This window comes from Pristiophorus japonicus, unplaced genomic scaffold (genome assembly GCF_044704955.1).
Source record: "Pristiophorus japonicus isolate sPriJap1 unplaced genomic scaffold, sPriJap1.hap1 HAP1_SCAFFOLD_429, whole genome shotgun sequence".
NCBI lineage: Eukaryota > Metazoa > Chordata > Chondrichthyes > Pristiophoridae > Pristiophorus > Pristiophorus japonicus.
In genome coordinates, this window is record NW_027254190.1 from 459,541 (window position 1) to 483,660 (window position 24,120).

Sequence of the window (24,120 nt, forward strand, 5' to 3'; positions counted from 1 at the left end):
AATATGGGATACATTGTAGTACATTCAACAAACTGCAGAGCAGCAACACTTCAAAGCACTCAGCACTCCCTTTCAGGCAAAACAAGTTGGCTATCAGTCAGACAGCGCTGTCGCCTGCTCCCTCACACACAGGGCAGCCGCTACTTTCCGGTCAGCTCGCTTCCCTTCCACGGTCTCGTGCTCTTCTCGGCTTCTTTCTTCGTTACTGTGGCTTCGCGTCCTGCTGTTGCTCGCTCGCTGCTGCTCCGCAATGTCGATTGGATACAAGGAGTAGGCCAGTTCTCTGATGGTCGTGGAGCAGCTTGGAGACGAGTGCGAAAAGGCGACTGTGAAGCAAATGAGGGCAACCTGCAAGAAGCTACTGGGGAATTAGCTCAAATGGTAGAGCGCTCGCTTAGCATGTGAGAGGTAGTGGGATCGATGCCTGCATTCTCCACTCTGCTTTTGGCTCAGAGCAATTCTCCAGAAAGAAATGTGGTCTCACGTGTCACTGAGTTCATGCCAGATGGGTCAAAGCACAGCAAACCTTTTTCTGCCATGTCATAAGCAAGACGTCTTGATTTTTGCAAAGATGGATATATGAGGCGAGAGAAGCCAAAAGAATGACTTGCGAGCATTGATTGCTTTTCTGAGCATTTGACTCAGGACCTTCGATTGAGCAGACTGATATGCTGCCTGCTGCGCGAAGAAGGCACTTGCCATGCAAGCGGCCAGGCAGCACGACCAAGTCGGGCAGCTTGCCAGGTCTTTAAATTCAGAATGCGCAGCTTGCAAAAAATCTGCGAGCCTGATAAGAAGTCAAAGCTACACTCTTGTGATTGTTAGTCACACGCGTTTTCCAGGCTGTAAAGAGTCGCTGGCGGTTCACAGTCCCACCGCGCTGCAGCATGGGCTGGTACTGAAGACGCACAGGCCACGCCACGAGTCCAGATGCGTCAACATGCTCACGGAAAACAATCATCGCACAGAAAAATCTTTGGCGCTTCCCTTCGATAGCTCAGTTGGTAGAGCGGAGGACTGTAGTGGAATACTCAGCAAAGTCATCCTTAGGTCGCTGGTTCAATTCCGGCTCGAAGGAGCTAGTGTACTTTTGGATTAAGCAGCAATTCGCTCAAACCAGTTCTCATCACTTTATGGTGCATCATGTTGCCACGAAGGAGCAGGACACCACTTTTCTCGTCTCAAACCTGAATGCACTCTGCATCCACCTTCACACAGCTGTTATGCTTGAGCATTTGTGTCTGCTCACCAGCACAGAGTTTTTTTAAATTTCAAAATTTGCATATAAAAATTTGTACAGTCCATTCAAAAGCAGTTCAGTACATTTAGCTGCGGTCAGCAATCCCATACACTACATTTGGGTGCTGACGGCAGTTCCGTTCGATACATTTCCTTGCTTTTCAGTTCAAGTACAATTCGGTACAATATGGGATACATTGTAGTACATTCAACAAACTGCAGAGCAGCAACACTTCAAAGCACTCAGCACTCCCTTTCAGGCAAAACAAGTTGGCTATCAGTCAGACAGCGCTGTCGCCTGCTCCCTCACACACAGGGCAGCCGCTACTTTCCGGTCACCTCGCTTCCCTTCCAAGGTCTCGTGCTCTTCTCGGCTTCTTTCTTCGTTACTGTGGCTTCGCGTCCTGCTGTTGCTCGCTCGCTGCTGCTCCGCAATGTCGATTGGATACAAGGAGTGGGCCAGTTCTCTGATGGTCGTGGAGCAGCTTGGAGACGAGTGCGAAAAGGCGACTGTGAAGCAAATGAGGGAAACCTGCAAGAAGCTAATGGGGAATTAGCTCAAATGGTAGAGCGCTCGCTTAGCATGTGAGAGATAGTGGGATCGATGCCTGCATTCTCCACTCTGCTTTTGGCTCAGAGCAATTCTCCAGAAAGAAATGTGGTCTCACGTGTCACTGAGTTCATGCCAGATGGGTCAAAGCACAGCAAACCTTTTTCTGCCATGTCATAAGCAAGACGTCTTGATTTTTGCAAAGATGGATATATGAGGCGAGAGAAGCCAAAAGAATGACTTGCGAGCATTGATTGCTTTTCTGAGCATTTGACTCAGGACCTTCGATTGAGCAGACTGATATGCTGCCTGCTGCGCGAAGAAGGCACTTGCCATGCAAGCGGCCAGGCAGCACGACCAAGTCGGGCAGCTTGCAAGGTCTTTAAATTCAGAATGCGCAGCTTGCAAAAAATCTGCGAGCCTGATAAGAAGTCAAAGCTACACTCTTGTGATTGTTAGTCACACGCGTTTTCCAGGCTGTAAAGAGTCGCTGGCGGTTCACAGTCCCACCGCGCTGCAGCATGGGCTGGTACTGAAGACGCACAGGCCACGCCACGAGTCCAGATGCGTCAACATGCTCACGGAAAACAATCATCGCACAGAAAAATCTTTGGCGCTTCCCTTCGATAGCTCAGTTGGTAGAGCGGAGGACTGTAGTGGAATACTCAGCAAAGTCATCCTTAGGTCGCTGGTTCAATTCCGGCTCGAAGGAGCTAGTGTACTTTTGGATTAAGCAGCAATTCGCTCAAACCAGTTCTCATCACTTTATGGTGCATCATGTTGCCACGAAGGAGCAGGACACCACTTTTCTCGTCTCAAACCTGAATGCACTCTGCATCCACCTTCACACAGCTGTTATGCTTGAGCATTTGTGTCTGCTCACCAGCACAGAGTTTTTTTAAATTTAAAAATTTGCATATAAAAATTTGTACAGTCCATTCAAAAGCAGTTCAGTACATTTAGCTGCGGTCAGCAATCCCATACACTACATTTGGGTGCTGACGGCAGTTCCGTTCGATACATTTCCTTGCTTTTCAGTTCAAGTACAATTCGGTACAATATGGGATACATTGTAGTACATTCAACAAACTGCAGAGCAGCAACACTTCAAAGCACTCAGCACTCCCTTTCAGGCAAAACAAGTTGGCAATCAGTCAGACAGCGCTGTCGCCTGCTCCCTCACACACAGGGCAGCCGCTACTTTCCGGTCACCTCGCTTCCCTTCCACGGTCTCGTGCTCTTCTCGGCTTCTTTCTTCGTTACTGTGGCTTCGCGTCCTGCTGTTGCTCGCTCGCTGCTGCTCCGCAATGTCGATTGGATACAAGGAGTGGGCCAGTTCTCTGATGGTCGTGGAGCAGCTTGGAGACGAGTGCGAAAAGGCGACTGTGAAGCAAATGAGGGCAACCTGCAAGAAGCTACTGGGGAATTAGCTCAAATGGTAGAGAGCTCGCTTAGCATGTGAGAGGTAGTGGGATCGATGCCTGCATTCTCCACTCTGCTTTTGGCTCAGAGCAATTCTCCAGAAAGAAATGTGGTCTCACGTGTCACTGAGTTCATGCCAGATGGGTCAAAGCACAGCAAACCTTTTTCTGCCATGTCATAAGCAAGACGTCTTGATTTTTGCAAAGATGGATATATGAGGCGAGAGAAGCCAAAAGAATGACTTGCGAGCATTGATTGCTTTTCTGAGCATTTGACTCAGGACCTTCGATTGAGCAGACTGATATGCTGCCTGCTGCGCGAAGAAGGCACTTGCCATGCAAGCGGCCAGGCAGCACGACCAAGTCGGGCAGCTTGCAAGGTCTTTAAATTCAGAATGCGCAGCTTGCAAAAAATCTGCGAGCCTGATAAGAAGTCAAAGCTACACTCTTGTGATTGTTAGTCACACGCGTTTTCCAGGCTGTAAAGAGTCGCTGGCGGTTCACAGTCCCACCGCGCTGCAGCATGGGCTGGTACTGAAGACGCACAGGCCACGCCACGAGTCCAGATGCGTCAACATGCTCACGGAAAACAATCATCGCACAGAAATATCTTTGGCGCTTCCCTTCGATAGCTCAGTTGGTAGAGCGGAGGACTGTAGTGGAATACTCAGCAAAGTCATCCTTAGGTCGCTGGTTCAATTCCGGCTCGAAGGAGCTAGTGTACTTTTGGATTAAGCAGCAATTCGCTCAAACCAGTTCTCATCACTTTATGGTGCATCATGTTGCCACGAAGGAGCAGGACACCACTTTTCTCGTCTCAAACCTGAATGCACTCTGCATCCACCTTCACACAGCTGTTATGCTTGAGCATTTGTGTCTGCTCACCAGCACAGAGTTTTTTTAAATTTCAAAATTTGCATATAAAAATTTGTACAGTCCATTCAAAAGCAGTTCAGTACATTTAGCTGCGGTCAGCAATCCCATACACTACATTTGGGTGCTGACGGCAGTTCCGTTCGATACATTTCCTTGCTTTTCAGTTCAAGTACAATTCGGTACAATATGGGATACATTGTAGTACATTCAACAAACTGCAGAGCAGCAACACTTCAAAGCACTCAGCACTCCCTTTCAGGCAAAACAAGTTGGCTATCAGTCAGACAGCGCTGTCGCCTGCTCCCTCACACACAGGGCAGCCGCTACTTTCCGGTCACCTCGCTTCCCTTCCACGGTCTCGTGCTCTTCTCGGCTTCTTTCTTCGTTACTGTGGCTTCGCGTCCTGCTGTTGCTCGCTCGCTGCTGCTCCGCAATGTCGATTGGATACAAGGAGTGGGCCAGTTCTCTGATGGTCGTGGAGCAGCTTGGAGACGAGTGCGAAAAGGCGACTGTGAAGCAAATGAGGGCAACCTGCAAGAAGCTACTGGGGAATTAGCTCAAATGGTAGAGCGCTCGCTTAGCATGTGAGAGGTAGCGGGATCGATGCCTGCATTCTCCACTCTGCATTTGGCTCAGAGCAATTCTCCAGAAAGAAATGTGGTCTCACGTGTCACTGAGTTCATGCCAGATGGGTCAAAGCACAGCAAACCTTTTTCTGCCATGTCATAAGCAAGACGTCTTGATTTTTGCAAAGATGGATATATGAGGCGAGAGAAGCCAAAAGAACGACTTGCGAGCATTGATTGCTTTTCTGAGCATTTGACTCAGGACCTTCGATTGAGCAGACTGATATGCTGCCTGCTGCGCGAAGAAGGCACTTGCCATGCAAGCGGCCAGGCAGCACGACCAAGTCGGGCAGCTTGCAAGGTCTTTAAATTCAGAATGCGCAGCTTGCAAAAAATCTGCGAGCCTGATAAGAAGTCAAAGCTACACTCTTGTGATTGTTAGTCACACGCGTTTTCCAGGCTGTAAAGAGTCGCTGGCGGTTCACAGTCCCACCGCGCTGCAGCATGGGCTGGTACTGAAGACGCACAGGCCACGCCACGAGTCCAGATGCGTCAACATGCTCACGGAAAACAATCATCGCACAGAAAAATCTTTGGCGCTTCCCTTCGATAGCTCAGTTGGTAGAGCGGAGGACTGTAGTGGAATACTCAGCAAAGTCATCCTTAGGTCGCTGGTTCAATTCCGGCTCGAAGGAGCGAGTGTACTTTTGGATTAAGCAGCAATTCGCTCAAACCAGTTCTCATCACTTTATGGTGCATCATGTTGCCACGAAGGAGCAGGACACCACTTTTCTCGTCTCAAACCTGAATGCACTCTGCATCCACCTTCACACAGCTGTTATTCTTGAGCATTTGTGTCTGCTCACCAGCACAGAGTTTTTTTAAATTTCAAAATTTGCATATAAAAATTTGTACAGTCCATTCAAAAGCAGTTCAGTACATTTAGCTGCGGTCAGCAATCCCATCCACTACATTTGGGTGCTGACGGCAGTTCCGTTCGATACATTTCCTTGCTTTTCAGTTCAAGTACAATTCGGTACAATATGGGATACATTGTAGTACTGCAGAGCAGCAACACTTCAAAGCACTCAGCACTCCCTTTCAGGCAAAACAAGTTGGCTATCAGTCAGACAGCGCTGTCGCCTGCTCCCTCACACACAGGGCGGCCGCTACTTTCCGGTCACCTCGCTTCCCTTCCACGGTCTCGTGCTCTTCTCGGCTTCTTTCTTCGTTACTGTGGCTTCGCGTCCTGCTGTTGCTCGCTCGCTGCTGCTCCGCAATGTCGATTGGATACAAGGAGTGGGCCAGTTCTCTGATGGTCGTGGAGCAGTTTGGAGACGAGTGCGAAAAGGCGACTGTGAAGCAAATGAGGGCAACCTGCAAGAAGTTACTGGGGAATTAGCTCAAATGGTAGAGCGCTCGCTTAGCATGTGAGAGGTAGCGGGATCGATGCCTGCATTCTCCACTCTGCTTTTGGCTCAGAGCAATTCTCCAGAAAGAAATGTGGTCTCACGTGTCACTGAGTTCATGCCAGATGGGTCAAAGCACAGCAAACCTTTTTCTGCCATGTCATAAGCAAGACGTCTTGATTTTTGCAAAGATGGATATATGAGGCGAGAGAAGCCAAAAGAACGACTTGCGAGCATTGATTGCTTTTCTGAGCATTTGACTCAGGACCTTCGATTGAGCAGACTGATATGCTGCCTGCTGCGCGAAGAAGGCACTTGCCATGCAAGCGGCCAGGCAGCACGACCAAGTCGGGCAGCTTGCAAGGTCTTTAAATTCAGAATGCGCAGCTTGCAAAAAATCTGCGAGCCTGATAAGAAGTCAAAGCTACACTCTTGTGATTGTTAGTCACACGCGTTTTCCAGGCTGTAAAGAGTCGCTGGCGGTTCACAGTCCCACCGCGCTGCAGCATGGGCTGGTACTGAAGACGCACAGGCCACGCCACGAGTCCAGATGCGTCAACATGCTCACGGAAAACAATCATCGCACAGAAAAATCATTGGCGCTTCCCTGCGATAGCTCAGTTGGTAGAGCGGAGGACTGTAGTGGAATACTTAGCAAAGTCATCCTTAGGTCGCTGGTTCAATTCCGGCTCGAAGGATCTAGTGTACTTTTGGATTAAGCAGCAATTCGCTCAAACCAGTTCTCATCACTTTATGGTGCATCATGTTGCCACGAAGGAGCAGGACACCACTTTTCTCGTCTCAAACCTGAATGCACTCTGCATCCACCTTCACACAGCTGTTATGCTTGAGCATTTGTGTCTGCTCACCAGCACAGAGTTTTTTTAAATTTCAAAATTTGCATATAAAAATTTGTACAGTCCATTCAAAAGCAGTTCAGTACATTTAGCTGCGGTCAGCAATCCCATACACTACGTTTGGGTGCTGACGGCAGTTCCGTTCGATACATTTCCTTGCTTTTCAGTTCAAGTACAATTCGGTACAATATGGGATACATTGTAGTACATTCAACAAACTGCAGAGCAGCAACACTTCAAAGCACTCAGCACTCCCTTTCAGGCAAAACAAGTTGGCTATCAGTCAGACAGCGCTGTCGCCTGCTCCCTCACACACAGGGCAGCCGCTACTTTCCGGTCACCTCGCTTCCCTTCCACGGTCTCGTGCTCTTCTCGGCTTCTTTCTTCGTTACTGTGGCTTCGCGTCCTGCTGTTGCTCGCTCGCTGCTGCTCCGCAATGTCGATTGGATACAAGGAGTGGGCCAGTTCTCTGATGGTCGTGGAGCAGCTTGGAGACGAGTGCGAAAAGGCGACTGTGAAGCAAATGAGGGCAACCTGCAAGAAGCTACTGGGGAATTAGCTCAAATGGTAGAGAGCTCGCTTAGCATGTGAGAGGTAGTGGGATCGATGCCTGCATTCTCCACTCTGCTTTTGGCTCAGAGCAATTCTCCAGAAAGAAATGTGGTCTCACGTGTCACTGAGTTCATGCCAGATGGGTCAAAGCACAGCAAACCTTTTTCTGCCATGTCATAAGCAAGACGTCTTGATTTTTGCAAAGATGGATATATGAGGCGAGAGAAGCCAAAAGAACGACTTGCGAGCATTGATTGCTTTTCTGAGCATTTGACTCAGGACCTTCGATTGAGCAGACTGATATGCTGCCTGCTGCGCGAAGAAGGCACTTGCCATGCAAGCGGCCAGGCAGCACGACCAAGTCGGGCAGCTTGCAAGGTCTTTAAATTCAGAATGCGCAGCTTGCAAAAAATCTGCGAGCCTGATAAGAAGTCAAAGCTACACTCTTGTGATTGTTAGTCACACGCGTTTTCCAGGCTGTAAAGAGTAGCTGGCGGTTGACAGTCCCACCGCGCTGCAGCATGGGCTGGTACTGAAGACGCACAGGCCACGCCACGAGTCCAGATGCGTCAACATGCTCACGGAAAACAATCATCGCGCAGGAAAATCTTTGGCGCTTCCCTTCGATAGCTCAGTTGGTAGAGCGGAGGACTGTAGTGGAATACTTAGCAAAGTCATCCTTAGGTCGCTGGTTCAATTCCGGCTCGAAGGAGCTAGTGTACTTTTGGATTAAGTAGCAATTCGCTCAAACCAGTTCTCATCACTTTATGGTGCATCATGTTGCCACGAAGGAGCAGGACACCACTTTTCTCGTCTCAAACCTGAATGCACTCTGCATCCACCTTCACACAGCTGTTATGCTTGAGCATTTGTGTCTGCTCACCAGCACAGAGTTTTTTTAAATTTCAAAATTTGCATATAAAAATTTGTACAGTCCATTCAAAAGCAGTTCAGTACATTTAGCTGCGGTCAGCAATCCCATACACTACATTTGGGTGCTGACGGCAGTTCCGTTCGATACATTTCCTTGCTTTTCAGTTCAAGTACAATTCGGTACAATATGGGATACATTGTAGTACATTCAACAAACTGCAGAGCAGCAACACTTCAAAGCACTCAGCACTCCCTTTCAGGCAAAACAAGTTGGCTATCAGTCAGACAGCGCTGTCGCCTGCTCCCTCACACACAGGGCAGCCGCTACTTTCCGGTCAGCTCGCTTCCCTTCCACGGTCTCGTGCTCTTCTCGGCTTCTTTCTTCGTTACTGTGGCTTCGCGTCCTGCTGTTGCTCGCTCGCTGCTGCTCCGCAATGTCGATTGGATACAAGGAGTAGGCCAGTTCTCTGATGGTCGTGGAGCAGCTTGGAGACGAGTGCGAAAAGGCGACTGTGAAGCAAATGAGGGCAACCTGCAAGAAGCTACTGGGGAATTAGCTCAAATGGTAGAGCGCTCGCTTAGCATGTGAGAGGTAGTGGGATCGATGCCTGCATTCTCCACTCTGCTTTTGGCTCAGAGCAATTCTCCAGAAAGAAATGTGGTCTCACGTGTCACTGAGTTCATGCCAGATGGGTCAAAGCACAGCAAACCTTTTTCTGCCATGTCATAAGCAAGACGTCTTGATTTTTGCAAAGATGGATATATGAGGCGAGAGAAGCCAAAAGAATGACTTACGAGCATTGATTGCTTTTCTGAGCATTTGACTCAGGACCTTCGATTGAGCAGACTGATATGCTGCCTGCTGCGCGAAGAAGGCACTTGCCATGCAAGCGGCCAGGCAGCACGACCAAGTCGGGCAGCTTGCCAGGTCTTTAAATTCAGAATGCGCAGCTTGCAAAAAATCTGCGAGCCTGATAAGAAGTCAAAGCTACACTCTTGTGATTGTTAGTCACACGCGTTTTCCAGGCTGTAAAGAGTCGCTGGCGGTTCACAGTCCCACCGCGCTGCAGCATGGGCTGGTACTGAAGACGCACAGGCCACGCCACGAGTCCAGATGCGTCAACATGCTCACGGAAAACAATCATCGCACAGAAAAATCTTTGGCGCTTCCCTTCGATAGCTCAGTTGGTAGAGCGGAGGACTGTAGTGGAATACTCAGCAAAGTCATCCTTAGGTCGCTGGTTCAATTCCGGCTCGAAGGAGCTAGTGTACTTTTGGATTAAGCAGCAATTCGCTCAAACCAGTTCTCATCACTTTATGGTGCATCATGTTGCCACGAAGGAGCAGGACACCACTTTTCTCGTCTCAAACCTGAATGCACTCTGCATCCACCTTCACACAGCTGTTATGCTTGAGCATTTGTGTCTGCTCACCAGCACAGAGTTTTTTTAAATTTCAAAATTTGCATATAAAAATTTGTACAGTCCATTCAAAAGCAGTTCAGTACATTTAGCTGCGGTCAGCAATCCCATACACTACATTTGGGTGCTGACGGCAGTTCCGTTCGATACATTTCCTTGCTTTTCAGTTCAAGTACAATTCGGTACAATATGGGATACATTGTAGTACATTCAACAAACTGCAGAGCAGCAACACTTCAAAGCACTCAGCACTCCCTTTCAGGCAAAACAAGTTGGCTATCAGTCAGACAGCGCTGTCGCCTGCTCCCTCACACACAGGGCAGCCGCTACTTTCCGGTCACCTCGCTTCCCTTCCAAGGTCTCGTGCTCTTCTCGGCTTCTTTCTTCGTTACTGTGGCTTCGCGTCCTGCTGTTGCTCGCTCGCTGCTGCTCCGCAATGTCGATTGGATACAAGGAGTGGGCCAGTTCTCTGATGGTCGTGGAGCAGCTTGGAGACGAGTGCGAAAAGGCGACTGTGAAGCAAATGAGGGAAACCTGCAAGAAGCTAATGGGGAATTAGCTCAAATGGTAGAGAGCTCGCTTAGCATGTGAGAGATAGTGGGATCGATGCCTGCATTCTCCACTCTGCTTTTGGCTCAGAGCAATTCTCCAGAAAGAAATGTGGTCTCACGTGTCACTGAGTTCATGCCAGATGGGTCAAAGCACAGCAAACCTTTTTCTGCCATGTCATAAGCAAGACGTCTTGATTTTTGCAAAGATGGATATATGAGGCGAGAGAAGCCAAAAGAATGACTTGCGAGCATTGATTGCTTTTCTGAGCATTTGACTCAGGACCTTCGATTGAGCAGACTGATATGCTGCCTGCTGCGCGAAGAAGGCACTTGCCATGCAAGCGGCCAGGCAGCACGACCAAGTCGGGCAGCTTGCAAGGTCTTTAAATTCAGAATGCGCAGCTTGCAAAAAATCTGCGAGCCTGATAAGAAGTCAAAGCTACACTCTTGTGATTGTTAGTCACACGCGTTTTCCAGGCTGTAAAGAGTCGCTGGCGGTTCACAGTCCCACCGCGCTGCAGCATGGGCTGGTACTGAAGACGCACAGGCCACGCCACGAGTCCAGATGCGTCAACATGCTCACGGAAAACAATCATCGCACAGAAAAATCTTTGGCGCTTCCCTTCGATAGCTCAGTTGGTAGAGCGGAGGACTGTAGTGGAATACTCAGCAAAGTCATCCTTAGGTCGCTGGTTCAATTCCGGCTCGAAGGAGCTAGTGTACTTTTGGATTAAGCAGCAATTCGCTCAAACCAGTTCTCATCACTTTATGGTGCATCATGTTGCCACGAAGGAGCAGGACACCACTTTTCTCGTCTCAAACCTGAATGCACTCTGCATCCACCTTCACACAGCTGTTATGCTTGAGCATTTGTGTCTGCTCACCAGCACAGAGTTTTTTTAAATTTCAAAATTTGCATATAAAAATTTGTACAGTCCATTCAAAAGCAGTTCAGTACATTTAGCTGCGGTCAGCAATCCCATACACTACATTTGGGTGCTGACGGCAGTTCCGTTCGATACATTTCCTTGCTTTTCAGTTCAAGTACAATTCGGTACAATATGGGATACATTGTAGTACATTCAACAAACTGCAGAGCAGCAACACTTCAAAGCACTCAGCACTCCCTTTCAGGCAAAACAAGTTGGCAATCAGTCAGACAGCGCTGTCGCCTGCTCCCTCACACACAGGGCAGCCGCTACTTTCCGGTCACCTCGCTTCCCTTCCACGGTCTCGTGCTCTTCTCGGCTTCTTTCTTCGTTACTGTGGCTTCGCGTCCTGCTGTTGCTCGCTCGCTGCTGCTCCGCAATGTCGATTGGATACAAGGAGTGGGCCAGTTCTCTGATGGTCGTGGAGCAGCTTGGAGACGAGTGCGAAAAGGCGACTGTGAAGCAAATGAGGGCAACCTGCAAGAAGCTACTGGGGAATTAGCTCAAATGGTAGAGAGCTCGCTTAGCATGTGAGAGGTAGTGGGATCGATGCCTGCATTCTCCACTCTGCTTTTGGCTCAGAGCAATTCTCCAGAAAGAAATGTGGTCTCACGTGTCACTGAGTTCATGCCAGATGGGTCAAAGCACAGCAAACCTTTTTCTGCCATGTCATAAGCAAGACGTCTTGATTTTTGCAAAGATGGATATATGAGGCGAGAGAAGCCAAAAGAATGACTTGCGAGCATTGATTGCTTTTCTGAGCATTTGACTCAGGACCTTCGATTGAGCAGACTGATATGCTGCCTGCTGCGCGAAGAAGGCACTTGCCATGCAAGCGGCCAGGCAGCACGACCAAGTCGGGCAGCTTGCAAGGTCTTTAAATTCAGAATGCGCAGCTTGCAAAAAATCTGCGAGCCTGATAAGAAGTCAAAGCTACACTCTTGTGATTGTTAGTCACACGCGTTTTCCAGGCTGTAAAGAGTCGCTGGCGGTTCACAGTCCCACCGCGCTGCAGCATGGGCTGGTACTGAAGACGCACAGGCCACGCCACGAGTCCAGATGCGTCAACATGCTCACGGAAAACAATCATCGCACAGAAATATCTTTGGCGCTTCCCTTCGATAGCTCAGTTGGTAGAGCGGAGGACTGTAGTGGAATACTCAGCAAAGTCATCCTTAGGTCGCTGGTTCAATTCCGGCTCGAAGGAGCTAGTGTACTTTTGGATTAAGCAGCAATTCGCTCAAACCAGTTCTCATCACTTTATGGTGCATCATGTTGCCACGAAGGAGCAGGACACCACTTTTCTCGTCTCAAACCTGAATGCACTCTGCATCCACCTTCACACAGCTGTTATGCTTGAGCATTTGTGTCTGCTCACCAGCACAGAGTTTTTTTAAATTTCAAAATTTGCATATAAAAATTTGTACAGTCCATTCAAAAGCAGTTCAGTCCATTTAGCTGCGGTCAGCAATCCCATACACTACATTTGGGTGCTGACGGCAGTTCCGTTCGATACATTTCCTTGCTTTTCAGTTCAAGTACAATTCGGTACAATATGGGATACATTGTAGTACATTCAACAAACTGCAGAGCAGCAACACTTCAAAGCACTCAGCACTCCCTTTCAGGCAAAACAAGTTGGCTATCAGTCAGACAGCGCTGTCGCCTGCTCCCTCACACACAGGGCAGCCGCTACTTTCCGGTCACCTCGCTTCCCTTCCACGGTCTCGTGCTCTTCTCGGCTTCTTTCTTCGTTACTGTGGCTTCGCGTCCTGCTGTTGCTCGCTCGCTGCTGCTCCGCAATGTCGATTGGATACAAGGAGTGGGCCAGTTCTCTGATGGTCGTGGAGCAGCTTGGAGACGAGTGCGAAAAGGCGACTGTGAAGCAAATGAGGGCAACCTGCAAGAAGCTACTGGGGAATTAGCTCAAATGGTAGAGCGCTCGCTTAGCATGTGAGAGGTAGCGGGATCGATGCCTGCATTCTCCACTCTGCATTTGGCTCAGAGCAATTCTCCAGAAAGAAATGTGGTCTCACGTGTCACTGAGTTCATGCCAGATGGGTCAAAGCACAGCAAACCTTTTTCTGCCATGTCATAAGCAAGACGTCTTGATTTTTGCAAAGATGGATATATGAGGCGAGAGAAGCCAAAAGAACGACTTGCGAGCATTGATTGCTTTTCTGAGCATTTGACTCAGGACCTTCGATTGAGCAGACTGATATGCTGCCTGCTGCGCGAAGAAGGCACTTGCCATGCAAGCGGCCAGGCAGCACGACCAAGTCGGGCAGCTTGCAAGGTCTTTAAATTCAGAATGCGCAGCTTGCAAAAAATCTGCGAGCCTGATAAGAAGTCAAAGCTACACTCTTGTGATTGTTAGTCACACGCGTTTTCCAGGCTGTAAAGAGTCGCTGGCGGTTCACAGTCCCACCGCGCTGCAGCATGGGCTGGTACTGAAGACGCACAGGCCACGCCACGAGTCCAGATGCGTCAACATGCTCACGGAAAACAATCATCGCACAGAAAAATCTTTGGCGCTTCCCTTCGATAGCTCAGTTGGTAGAGCGGAGGACTGTAGTGGAATACTCAGCAAAGTCATCCTTAGGTCGCTGGTTCAATTCTGGCTCGAAGGAGCGAGTGTACTTTTGGATTAAGCAGCAATTCGCTCAAACCAGTTCTCATCACTTTATGGTGCATCATGTTGCCACGAAGGAGCAGGACACCACTTTTCTCGTCTCAAACCTGAATGCACTCTGCATCCACCTTCACACAGCTGTTATTCTTGAGCATTTGTGTCTGCTCACCAGCACAGAGTTTTTTTAAATTTCAAAATTTGCATATAAAAATTTGTACAGTCCATTCAAAAGCAGTTCAGTACATTTAGCTGCGGTCAGCAATCCCATCCACTACATTTGGGTGCTGACGGCAGTTCCGTTCGATACATTTCCTTGCTTTTCAGTTCAAGTACAATTCGGTACAATATGGGATACATTGTAGTACTGCAGAGCAGCAACACTTCAAAGCACTCAGCACTCCCTTTCAGGCAAAACAAGTTGGCTATCAGTCAGACAGCGCTGTCGCCTGCTCCCTCACACACAGGGCGGCCGCTACTTTCCGGTCACCTCGCTTCCCTTCCACGGTCTCGTGCTCTTCTCGGCTTCTTTCTTCGTTACTGTGGCTTCGCGTCCTGCTGTTGCTCGCTCGCTGCTGCTCCGCAATGTCGATTGGATACAAGGAGTGGGCCAGTTCTCTGATGGTCGTGGAGCAGTTTGGAGACGAGTGCGAAAAGGCGACTGTGAAGCAAATGAGGGCAACCTGCAAGAAGTTACTGGGGAATTAGCTCAAATGGTAGAGCGCTCGCTTAGCATGTGAGAGGTAGCGGGATCGATGCCTGCATTCTCCACTCTGCTTTTGGCTCAGAGCAATTCTCCAGAAAGAAATGTGGTCTCACGTGTCACTGAGTTCATGCCAGATGGGTCAAAGCACAGCAAACCTTTTTCTGCCATGTCATAAGCAAGACGTCTTGATTTTTGCAAAGATGGATATATGAGGCGAGAGAAGCCAAAAGAACGACTTGCGAGCATTGATTGCTTTTCTGAGCATTTGACTCAGGACCTTCGATTGAGCAGACTGATATGCTGCCTGCTGCGCGAAGAAGGCACTTGCCATGCAAGCGGCCAGGCAGCACGACCAAGTCGGGCAGCTTGCAAGGTCTTTAAATTCAGAATGCGCAGCTTGCAAAAAATCTGCGAGCCTGATAAGAAGTCAAAGCTACACTCTTGTGATTGTTAGTCACACGCGTTTTCCAGGCTGTAAAGAGTCGCTGGCGGTTCACAGTCCCACCGCGCTGCAGCATGGGCTGGTACTGAAGACGCACAGGCCACGCCACGAGTCCAGATGCGTCAACATGCTCACGGAAAACAATCATCGCACAGAAAAATCATTGGCGCTTCCCTTCGATAGCTCAGTTGGTAGAGCGGAGGACTGTAGTGGAATACTTAGCAAAGTCATCCTTAGGTCGCTGGTTCAATTCCGGCTCGAAGGATCTAGTGTACTTTTGGATTAAGCAGCAATTCGCTCAAACCAGTTCTCATCACTTTATGGTGCATCATGTTGCCACGAAGGAGCAGGACACCACTTTTCTCGTCTCAAACCTGAATGCACTCTGCATCCACCTTCACACAGCTGTTATGCTTGAGCATTTGTGTCTGCTCACCAGCACAGAGTTTTTTTAAATTTCAAAATTTGCATATAAAAATTTGTACAGTCCATTCAAAAGCAGTTCAGTACATTTAGCTGCGGTCAGCAATCCCATACACTACGTTTGGGTGCTGACGGCAGTTCCGTTCGATACATTTCCTTGCTTTTCAGTTCAAGTACAATTCGGTACAATATGGGATACATTGTAGTACATTCAACAAACTGCAGAGCAGCAACACTTCAAAGCACTCAGCACTCCCTTTCAGGCAAAACAAGTTGGCTATCAGTCAGACAGCGCTGTCGCCTGCTCCCTCACACACAGGGCAGCCGCTACTTTCCGGTCACCTCGCTTCCCTTCCACGGTCTCGTGCTCTTCTCGGCTTCTTTCTTCGTTACTGTGGCTTCGCGTCCTGCTGTTGCTCGCTCGCTGCTGCTCCGCAATGTCGATTGGATACAAGGAGTGGGCCAGTTCTCTGATGGTCGTGGAGCAGCTTGGAGACGAGTGCGAAAAGGCGACTGTGAAGCAAATGAGGGCAACCTGCAAGAAGCTACTGGGGAATTAGCTCAAATGGTAGAGAGCTCGCTTAGCATGTGAGAGGTAGTGGGATCGATGCCTGCATTCTCCACTCTGCTTTTGGCTCAGAGCAATTCTCCAGAAAGAAATGTGGTCTCACGTGTCACTGAGTTCATGCCAGATGGGTCAAAGCACAGCAAACCTTTTTCTGCCATGTCATAAGCAAGACGTCTTGATTTTTGCAAAGATGGATATATGAGGCGAGAGAAGCCAAAAGAATGACTTGCGAGCATTGATTGCTTTTCTGAGCATTTGACTCAGGACCTTCGATTGAGCAGACTGATATGCTGCCTGCTGCGCGAAGAAGGCACTTGCCATGCAAGCGGCCAGGCAGCACGACCAAGTCGGGCAGCTTGCAAGGTCTTTAAATTCAGAATGCGCAGCTTGCAAAAAATCTGCGAGCCTGATAAGAAGTCAAAGCTACACTCTTGTGATTGTTAGTCACACGCGTTTTCCAGGCTGTAAAGAGTCGCTGGCGGTTCACAGTCCCACCGCGCTGCAGCATGGGCTGGTACTGAAGACGCACAGGCCACGCCACGAGTCCAGATGCGTCAACATGCTCACGGAAAACAATCATCGCACAGAAATATCTTTGGCGCTTCCCTTCGATAGCTCAGTTGGTAGAGCGGAGGACTGTAGTGGAATACTCAGCAAAGTCATCCTTAGGTCGCTGGTTCAATTCCGGCTCGAAGGAGCTAGTGTACTTTTGGATTAAGCAGCAATTCGCTCAAACCAGTTCTCATCACTTTATGGTGCATCATGTTGCCACGAAGGAGCAGGACACCACTTTTCTCGTCTCAAACCTGAATGCACTCTGCATCCACCTTCACACAGCTGTTATGCTTGAGCATTTGTGTCTGCTCACCAGCACAGAGTTTTTTTAAATTTCAAAATTTGCATATAAAAATTTGTACAGTCCATTCAAAAGCAGTTCAGTACATTTAGCTGCGGTCAGCAATCCCATACACTACATTTGGGTGCTGACGGCAGTTCCGTTCGATACATTTCCTTGCTTTTCAGTTCAAGTACAATTCGGTACAATATGGGATACATTGTAGTACATTCAACAAACTGCAGAGCAGCAACACTTCAAAGCACTCAGCACTCCCTTTCAGGCAAAACAAGTTGGCTATCAGTCAGACAGCGCTGTCGCCTGCTCCCTCACACACAGGGCAGCCGCTACTTTCCGGTCACCTCGCTTCCCTTCCACGGTCTCGTGCTCTTCTCGGCTTCTTTCTTCGTTACTGTGGCTTCGCGTCCTGCTGTTGCTCGCTCGCTGCTGCTCCGCAATGTCGATTGGATACAAGGAGTGGGCCAGTTCTCTGATGGTCGTGGAGCAGCTTGGAGACGAGTGCGAAAAGGCGACTGTGAAGCAAATGAGGGCAACCTGCAAGAAGCTACTGGGGAATTAGCTCAAATGGTAGAGCGCTCGCTTAGCATGTGAGAGGTAGCGGGATCGATGCCTGCATTCTCCACTCTGCATTTGGCTCAGAGCAATTCTCCAGAAAGAAATGTGGTCTCACGTGTCACTGAGTTCATGCCAGATGGGTCAAAGCACAGCAAACCTTTTTCTGCCATGTCATAAGCAAGACGTCTTGATTTTTGCAAAGATGGATATATGAGGCGAGAGAAGCCAAAAGAACGACTTGCGAGCATTGATTGCTTTTCTGAGCATTTGACTCAGGACCTTCGATTGAGCAGACTGATATGCTGCCTGCTGCGCGAAGAAGGCACTTGCCATGCAAGCGGCCAGGCAGCACGACCAAGTCGGGCAGCTTGCAAGGTCTTTAAATTCAGAATGCGCAGCTTGCAAAAAATCTGCGAGCCTGATAAGAAGTCAAAGCTACACTCTTGTGATTGTTAGTCACACGCGTTTTCCAGGCTGTAAAGAGTCGCTGGCGGTTCACAGTCCCACCGCGCTGCAGCATGGGCTGGTACTGAAGACGCACAGGCCACGCCACGAGTCCAGATGCGTCAACATGCTCACGGAAAACAATCATCGCACAGAAAAATCTTTGGCGCTTCCCTTCGATAGCTCAGTTGGTAGAGCGGAGGACTGTAGTGGAATACTCAGCAAAGTCATCCTTAGGTCGCTGGTTCAATTCCGGCTCGAAGGAGCGAGTGTACTTTTGGATTAAGCAGCAATTCGCTCAAACCAGTTCTCATCACTTTATGGTGCATCATGTTGCCACGAAGGAGCAGGACACCACTTTTCTCGTCTCAAACCTGAATGCACTCTGCATCCACCTTCACACAGCTGTTATTCTTGAGCATTTGTGTCTGCTCACCAGCACAGAGTTTTTTTAAATTTCAAAATTTGCATATAAAAATTTGTACAGTCCATTCAAAAGCAGTTCAGTACATTTAGCTGCGGTCAGCAATCCCATCCACTACATTTGGGTGCTGACGGCAGTTCCGTTCGATACATTTCCTTGCTTTTCAGTTCAAGTACAATTCGGTACAATATGGGATACATTGTAGTACTGCAGAGCAGCAACACTTCAAAGCACTCAGCACTCCCTTTCAGGCAAAACAAGTTGGCTATCAGTCAGACAGCGCTGTCGCCTGCTCCCTCACACACAGGGCGGCCGCTACTTTCCGGTCACCTCGCTTCCCTTCCACGGTCTCGTGCTCTTCTCGGCTTCTTTCTTCGTTACTGTGGCTTCGCGTCCTGCTGTTGCTCGCTCGCTGCTGCTCCGCAATGTCGATTGGATACAAGGAGTGGGCCAGTTCTCTGATGGTCGTGGAGCAGTTTGGAGACGAGTGCGAAAAGGCGACTGTGAAGCAAATGAGGGCAACCTGCAAGAAGTTACTGGGGAATTAGCTCAAATGGTAGAGCGCTCGCTTAGCATGTGAGAGGTAGCGGGATCGATGCCTGCATTCTCCACTCTGTTTTTGGCTCAGAGCAATTCTCCAGAAAGAAATGTGGTCTCACGTGTCACTGAGTTCATGCCAGATGGGTCAAAGCACAGCAAACCTTTTTCTGCCATGTCATAAGCAAGACGTCTTGATTTTTGCAAAGATGGATATATGAGGCGAGAGAAGCCAAAAGAACGACTTGCGAGCATTGATTGCTTTTCTGAGCATTTGACTCAGGACCTTCGATTGAGCAGACTGATATGCTGCCTGCTGCGCGAAGAAGGCACTTGCCATGCAAGCGGCCAGGCAGCACGACCAAGTCGGGCAGCTTGCAAGGTCTTTAAATTCAGAATGCGCAGCTTGCAAAAAATCTGCGAGCCTGATAAGAAGTCAAAGCTACACTCTTGTGATTGTTAGTCACACGCGTTTTCCAGGCTGTAAAGAGTCGCTGGCGGTTCACAGTCCCACCGCGCTGCAGCATGGGCTGGTACTGAAGACGCACAGGCCACGCCACGAGTCCAGATGCGTCAACATGCTCACGGAAAACAATCATCGCACAGAAAAATCATTGGCGCTTCCCTTCGATAGCTCAGTTGGTAGAGCGGAGGTCTGTAGTGGAATACTTAGCAAAGTCATCCTTAGGTCGCTGGTTCAATTCCGGCTCGAAGGATCTAGTGTACTTTTGGATTAAGCAGCAATTCGCTCAAACCAGTTCTCATCACTTTATGGTGCATCATGTTGCCACGAAGGAGCAGGACACCACTTTTCTCGTCTCAAACCTGAATGCACTCTGCATCCACCTTCACACAGCTGTTATGCTTGAGCATTTGTGTCTGCTCACCAGCACAGAGTTTTTTTAAATTTCAAAATTTGCATATAAAAATTTGTACAGTCCATTCAAAAGCAGTTCAGTACATTTAGCTGCGGTCAGCAATCCCATACACTACGTTTGGGTGCTGACGGCAGTTCCGTTCGATACATTTCCTTGCTTTTCAGTTCAAGTACAATTCGGTACAATATGGGATACATTGTAGTACATTCAACAAACTGCAGAGCAGCAACACTTCAAAGCACTCAGCACTCCCTTTCAGGCAAAACAAGTTGGCTATCAGTCAGACAGCGCTGTCGCCTGCTCCCTCACACACAGGGCGGCCGCTACTTTCCGGTCACCTCGCTTCCCTTCCACGGTCTCGTGCTCTTCTCGGCTTCTTTCTTCGTTACTGTGGCTTCGCGTCCTGCTGTTGCTCGCTCGCTGCTGCTCCGCAATGTCGATTGGATACAAGGAGTGGGCCAGTTCTCTGATGGTCGTGGAGCAGCTTGGAGACGAGTGCGAAAAGGCGACTGTGAAGCAACTGAGGGCAACCTGCAAGAAGTTACTGGGGAATTAGCTCAAATGGTAGAGCGCTCGCTTAGCATGTGAGAGGTAGGGGGATCGATGCCTGCATTCTCCACTCTGCTTTTGGCTCAGAGCAATTCTCCAGAAAGAAATGTGGTCTCACGTGTCACTGAGTTCATGCCAGATGGGTCAAAGCACAGCAAACCTTTTTCTGCCATGTCATAAGCAAGACGTCTTGATTTTTGCAAAGATGGATATATGAGGCGAGAGAAGCCAAAAGAACGACTTGCGAGCATTGATTGCTTTTCTGAGCATTTGACTCAGGACCTTCGATTGAGCAGACTGATATGCTGCCTGCTGCGCGAAGAAGGCACTTGCCATGCAAGCGGCCAGGCAGCACGACCAAGTCGGGCAGCTTGCAAGGTCTTTAAATTCAGAATGCGCAGCTTGCAAAAAATCTGCGAGCCTGATAAGAAGTCAAAGCTACACTCTTGTGATTGTTAGTCACACGCGTTTTCCAGGCTGTAAAGAGTCGCTGGCGGTTCACAGTCCCACCGCGCTGCAGCATGGGCTGGTACTGAAGACGCACAGGCCACGCCACGAGTCCAGATGCGTCAACATGCTCACGGAAAACAATCATCGCACAGAAAAATCTTTGGTGCTTCCCTTCGATAGCTCAGTTGGTAGAGAGGAGGACTGTAGTGGAATCCTTAGCAAAGTCATCCTTAGGTCGCTGGTTCAATTCTGGCTCGAAGGAGCTAGTGTACTTTTGGATTAAGCAGCAATTCGCTCAAACCAGTTCTCATCACTTTATGGTGCATCATGTTGCCACGAAGGAGCAGGACACCACTTTTCTCGTCTCAAACCTGAATGCACTCTGCATCCACCTTCACACAGCTGTTATGCTTGAGCATTTGTGTCTGCTCACCAGCACAGAGTTTTTTTAAATTTCAAAATTTGCATATAAAAATTTGTACAGTCCATTCAAAAGCAGTTCAGTACATTTAGCTGCGGTCAGCAATCCCATACACTACATTTGGGTGCTGACGGCAGTTCCGTTCGATACATTTCCTTGCTTTTCAGTTCAAGTACAATTCGGTACAATATGGGATACATTGTAGTACATTCAACAAACTGCAGAGCAGCAACACTTCAAAGCACTCAGCACTCCCTTTCAGGCAAAACAAGTTGGCTATCAGTCAGACAGCGCTGTCGCGTGCTCCCTCACACACAGGGCAGCCGCTACTTTCCGGTCACCTCGCTTCCCTTCCACGGTCTCGTGCTCTTCTCGGCTTCTTTCTTCGTTACTGTGGCTTCGCGTCCTGCTGTTGCTCGCTCGCTGCTGCTCCGCAATGTCGATTGGATACAAGGAGTGGGCCAGTTCTCTGATGGTCGTGGAGCAGCTTGGAGACGAGTGCAAAAAGGCGACTGTGAAGCAAATGAGGGCAACCTGCAAAAAGCTACTGGGGAATTAGCTCAAATGGTAGAGCGCTCGCTTAGCATGTGAGAGGTAGTGGGATCGATGCCTGCATTCTCCACTCTGCTTTTGGCTCAGAGCAATTCTCCAGAAAGAAATGTGGTCTCACGTGTCACTGAGTTCATGCCAGATGGGTCAAAGCACAGCAAACCTTTTTCTGCCATGTCATAAGCAAGACGTCTTGATTTTTGCAAAGATGGATATATGAGGCGAGAGAAGCCAAAAGAACGACTTGCGAGCATTGATTGCTTTTCTGAGCATTTGACTCAGGACCTTCGATTGAGCAGACTGATATGCTGCCTGCTGCGCGAAGAAGGCACTTGCCATGCAAGCGGCCAGGCAGCACGACCAAGTCGGGCAGCTTGCAAGGTCTTTAAATTCAGAATGCGCAGCTTGCAAAAAATCTGCGAGCCTGATAAGAAGTCAAAGCTACACTCTTGTGATTGTTAGTCACACGCGTTTTCCAGGCTGTAAAGAGTCGCTGGCGGTTCACAGTCCCACCGCGCTGCAGCATGGGCTGGTACTGAAGACGCACAGGCCACGCCACGAGTCCAGATGCGTCAACATGCTCACGGAAAACAATCATCGCACAGGAAAATCATTGGCGCTTCCCTTCGATAGCTCAGTTGGTAGAGCGGAGGACTGTAGTGGAATACTTAGCAAAGTCATCCTTAGGTCGCTGGTTCAATTCCGGCTCGAAGGATCTAGTGTACTTTTGGATTAAGCAGCAATTCGCTCAAACCAGTTCTCATCACTTTATGGTGCATCATGTTGCCACGAAGGAGCAGGACACCACTTTTCTCGTCTCAAACCTGAATGCACTCTGCATCCACCTTCACACAGCTGTTATGCTTGAGCATTTGTGTCTGCTCACCAGCACAGAGTTTTTTTAAATTTCAAAATTTGCATATAAAAATTTGTACAGTCCATTCAAAAGCAGTTCAGTACATTTAGCTGCGGTCAGCAATCCCATACACTACATTTGGGTGCTGACGGCAGTTCCGTTCGATACATTTCCTTGCTTTTCAGTTCAAGTACAATTCGGTACAATATGGGATACATTGTAGTACATTCAACAAACTGCAGAGCAGCAACACTTCAAAGCACTCAGCACTCCCTTTCAGGCAAAACAAGTTGGCTATCAGTCAGACAGCGCTGTCGCCTGCTCCCTCACACACAGGGCGGCCGCTACTTTCCGGTCACCTCGCTTCCCTTCCACGGTCTCGTGCTCTTCTCGGCTTCTTTCTTCGTTACTGTGGCTTCGCGTCCTGCTGTTGCTCGCTCGCTGCTGCTCCGCAATGTCGATTGGATACAAGGAGTGGGCCAGTTCTCTGATGGTCGTGGAGCAGCTTGGAGACGAGTGCGAAAAGGCGACTGTGAAGCAAATGAGGGCAACCTGCAAGAAGCTACTGGGGAATTAGCTCAAATGGTAGAGCGCTCGCTTAGCATGTGAGAGGTAGTGGGATCGATGCCTGCATTCTCTACTCTGCTTTTGGCTCAGAGCAATTCTCCAGAAAGAAATGTGGTCTCACGTGTCACTGAGTTCATGCCAGATGGGTCAAAGCACAGCAAACCTTTTTCTGCCATGTCATAAGCAAGACGTCTTGATTTTTGCAAAGATGGATATATGAGGCGAGAGAAGCCAAAAGAACGACTTGCGAGCATTGATTGCTTTTCTGAGCATTTGACTCAGGACCTTCGATTGAGCAGACTGACATGCTGCCTGCTGCGCGAAGAAGGCACTTGCCATGCAAGCGGCCAGGCAGCACGACCAAGTCGGGCAGCTTGCAAGGTCTTTAAATTCAGAATGCGCAGCTTGCAAAAAATCTGCGAGCCTGATAAGAAGTCAAAGCTACACTCTTGTGATTGTTAGTCACACGCGTTTTCCAGGCTGTAAAGAGTCGCTGGCGGTTCACAGTCCCACCGCGCTGCAGCATGGGCTGGTACTGAAGACGCACAGGCCACGCCACGAGTCCAGATGCGTCAACATGCTCACGGAAAACAATCATCGCACAGGAAAATCTTTGGCACTTCCCTTCGATAGCTCAGTTGGTAGAGCGGAGGACTGTAGTGGAATCCTTAGCAAAGTCATCCTTAGGTCGCTGGTTCAATTCTGGCTCGAAGGAGCTAGTGTACTTTTGGATTAAGCAGCAATTCGCTCAAACCAGTTCTCATCACTTTATGGTGCATCATGTTGTCACGAAGGAGCAGGACACCACTTTTCTCGTCTCAAACCTGAATGCACTCTGCATCCACCTTCACACAGCTGTTATGCTTGAGCATATTTGTCTGCTCACCAGCACAGAGTTTTTTTAAATTTCAAAATTTGCATATAAAAATTTGTACAGTCCATTCAAAAGCAGTTCAGTACATTTAGCTGCGGTCAGCAATCCCATACACTACATTTGGGTGCTGACGGCAGTTCCGTTCGAT

The 24,120-nt window shown here is 48.9% G+C and overlaps 17 non-coding genes across 17 annotated transcripts; all 17 read left to right on the plus strand.

Annotated features, from left to right (window-relative positions):
- Window positions 1-986: 986 nt before the first annotated feature.
- Window positions 987-1,078, plus strand: trnay-gua (transfer RNA tyrosine (anticodon GUA)). The gene is given in 2 exon segments: window positions 987-1,023; window positions 1,043-1,078. It is a non-coding gene; the product is annotated as a tRNA-Tyr (tRNA).
- A 1,331-nt stretch (window positions 1,079-2,409) lies between these two features.
- trnay-gua (transfer RNA tyrosine (anticodon GUA)) lies at window positions 2,410-2,501 on the plus strand. Its single transcript is given in 2 exon segments — window positions 2,410-2,446; window positions 2,466-2,501. It is a non-coding gene; the product is annotated as a tRNA-Tyr (tRNA).
- Window positions 2,502-3,832: 1,331 nt separating this feature from the next.
- On the plus strand, window positions 3,833-3,924 carry trnay-gua (transfer RNA tyrosine (anticodon GUA)). The gene is given in 2 exon segments: window positions 3,833-3,869; window positions 3,889-3,924. It is a non-coding gene; the product is annotated as a tRNA-Tyr (tRNA).
- Window positions 3,925-5,255: 1,331 nt separating this feature from the next.
- trnay-gua (transfer RNA tyrosine (anticodon GUA)) lies at window positions 5,256-5,347 on the plus strand. The gene is given in 2 exon segments: window positions 5,256-5,292; window positions 5,312-5,347. It is a non-coding gene; the product is annotated as a tRNA-Tyr (tRNA).
- A 1,320-nt stretch (window positions 5,348-6,667) lies between these two features.
- Window positions 6,668-6,759, plus strand: trnay-gua (transfer RNA tyrosine (anticodon GUA)). The gene is given in 2 exon segments: window positions 6,668-6,704; window positions 6,724-6,759. It is a non-coding gene; the product is annotated as a tRNA-Tyr (tRNA).
- Window positions 6,760-8,090: 1,331 nt separating this feature from the next.
- Window positions 8,091-8,182, plus strand: trnay-gua (transfer RNA tyrosine (anticodon GUA)). The gene is given in 2 exon segments: window positions 8,091-8,127; window positions 8,147-8,182. It is a non-coding gene; the product is annotated as a tRNA-Tyr (tRNA).
- Window positions 8,183-9,513: 1,331 nt separating this feature from the next.
- Window positions 9,514-9,605, plus strand: trnay-gua (transfer RNA tyrosine (anticodon GUA)). Its single transcript is given in 2 exon segments — window positions 9,514-9,550; window positions 9,570-9,605. It is a non-coding gene; the product is annotated as a tRNA-Tyr (tRNA).
- Window positions 9,606-10,936: 1,331 nt separating this feature from the next.
- Window positions 10,937-11,028, plus strand: trnay-gua (transfer RNA tyrosine (anticodon GUA)). Its single transcript is given in 2 exon segments — window positions 10,937-10,973; window positions 10,993-11,028. It is a non-coding gene; the product is annotated as a tRNA-Tyr (tRNA).
- A 1,331-nt stretch (window positions 11,029-12,359) lies between these two features.
- On the plus strand, window positions 12,360-12,451 carry trnay-gua (transfer RNA tyrosine (anticodon GUA)). Its single transcript is given in 2 exon segments — window positions 12,360-12,396; window positions 12,416-12,451. It is a non-coding gene; the product is annotated as a tRNA-Tyr (tRNA).
- Window positions 12,452-13,782: 1,331 nt separating this feature from the next.
- trnay-gua (transfer RNA tyrosine (anticodon GUA)) lies at window positions 13,783-13,874 on the plus strand. The gene is given in 2 exon segments: window positions 13,783-13,819; window positions 13,839-13,874. It is a non-coding gene; the product is annotated as a tRNA-Tyr (tRNA).
- Window positions 13,875-15,194: 1,320 nt separating this feature from the next.
- On the plus strand, window positions 15,195-15,286 carry trnay-gua (transfer RNA tyrosine (anticodon GUA)). The gene is given in 2 exon segments: window positions 15,195-15,231; window positions 15,251-15,286. It is a non-coding gene; the product is annotated as a tRNA-Tyr (tRNA).
- Window positions 15,287-16,617: 1,331 nt separating this feature from the next.
- Window positions 16,618-16,709, plus strand: trnay-gua (transfer RNA tyrosine (anticodon GUA)). The gene is given in 2 exon segments: window positions 16,618-16,654; window positions 16,674-16,709. It is a non-coding gene; the product is annotated as a tRNA-Tyr (tRNA).
- A 1,331-nt stretch (window positions 16,710-18,040) lies between these two features.
- Window positions 18,041-18,132, plus strand: trnay-gua (transfer RNA tyrosine (anticodon GUA)). Its single transcript is given in 2 exon segments — window positions 18,041-18,077; window positions 18,097-18,132. It is a non-coding gene; the product is annotated as a tRNA-Tyr (tRNA).
- Window positions 18,133-19,452: 1,320 nt separating this feature from the next.
- trnay-gua (transfer RNA tyrosine (anticodon GUA)) lies at window positions 19,453-19,544 on the plus strand. Its single transcript is given in 2 exon segments — window positions 19,453-19,489; window positions 19,509-19,544. It is a non-coding gene; the product is annotated as a tRNA-Tyr (tRNA).
- A 1,331-nt stretch (window positions 19,545-20,875) lies between these two features.
- On the plus strand, window positions 20,876-20,967 carry trnay-gua (transfer RNA tyrosine (anticodon GUA)). The gene is given in 2 exon segments: window positions 20,876-20,912; window positions 20,932-20,967. It is a non-coding gene; the product is annotated as a tRNA-Tyr (tRNA).
- A 1,331-nt stretch (window positions 20,968-22,298) lies between these two features.
- On the plus strand, window positions 22,299-22,390 carry trnay-gua (transfer RNA tyrosine (anticodon GUA)). The gene is given in 2 exon segments: window positions 22,299-22,335; window positions 22,355-22,390. It is a non-coding gene; the product is annotated as a tRNA-Tyr (tRNA).
- Window positions 22,391-23,721: 1,331 nt separating this feature from the next.
- Window positions 23,722-23,813, plus strand: trnay-gua (transfer RNA tyrosine (anticodon GUA)). Its single transcript is given in 2 exon segments — window positions 23,722-23,758; window positions 23,778-23,813. It is a non-coding gene; the product is annotated as a tRNA-Tyr (tRNA).
- The last annotated feature ends 307 nt before the right edge of the window (window positions 23,814-24,120 follow it).